We start from the raw sequence: 603 nt of genomic DNA, 5'->3' as shown, positions 1-603 counted from the left end.
CGTGTTGTTCGAAACCCGTAAGACCTTCGTTCATCTTCGGAACACAATTTAAGATATTTTTGATGAAATCTGCGGGCTCTCTGACCCTCCCATAGACAGCAAGGTAACTACCACGTTCAAGGTCCAGAAAAGTACCAAGATGATCGACAAAGTAGTCCGTGTAACATCAGTGGTTCAACTATAAAGTTACGAAGCTACGCGAATACTTTTTTGCGCAAAGAAAACAAAAATAACAACATTATTCAACATTTGTCTCTCTACTGCGTCACTTGTGGACGCGCATTCATGACAGTACCATGACACGAGCGTGACGGCGCTGACCCAGATCCGGCGTAATGACGTCAGCGCTGGATCTGGGTCAGCGCCAGTGTTGCCAAGTCCACGGTTTTCCCGCGGAATTGGGCTACTTTAACACAGTTGCCGCGGGTTCTTTTTCATGTCCGCGGGTTGAAGCGACTCCAATAACATGATATTTATCCCCTGGAATGCGAATTTTAGCAGGGGAACCCCACCAAAAAACTTGTATTTTCCCCCCTGGAACGCGATTTTTAACTGGGGACCGCATCGAAACGTGATTGGGCTAGTTTTGAGTAGCGATTGGGC

General features: G+C 47.1%; 1 protein-coding gene across 2 annotated transcripts in view; it reads right to left on the bottom strand.

Annotated features, from left to right (window-relative positions):
- The window catches only part of LOC107729214 (protein HID1-like), a 25,482-nt gene that overhangs the window by 20,928 nt on the left and 3,951 nt on the right, over positions 1–603 (bottom strand). The window lies entirely within an intron of this gene.

Source organism: Sinocyclocheilus rhinocerous, unplaced genomic scaffold (assembly GCF_001515625.1).
Source record: "Sinocyclocheilus rhinocerous isolate Xijiao unplaced genomic scaffold, SAMN03320098_v1.1 scaffold1630, whole genome shotgun sequence".
In the NCBI taxonomy this organism is placed as follows: domain Eukaryota; kingdom Metazoa; phylum Chordata; class Actinopteri; order Cypriniformes; family Cyprinidae; genus Sinocyclocheilus; species Sinocyclocheilus rhinocerous.
The sequence above is the reverse complement of the archived record's forward strand: the minus strand, read 5'-3'. Positions and strand labels throughout refer to the sequence as shown.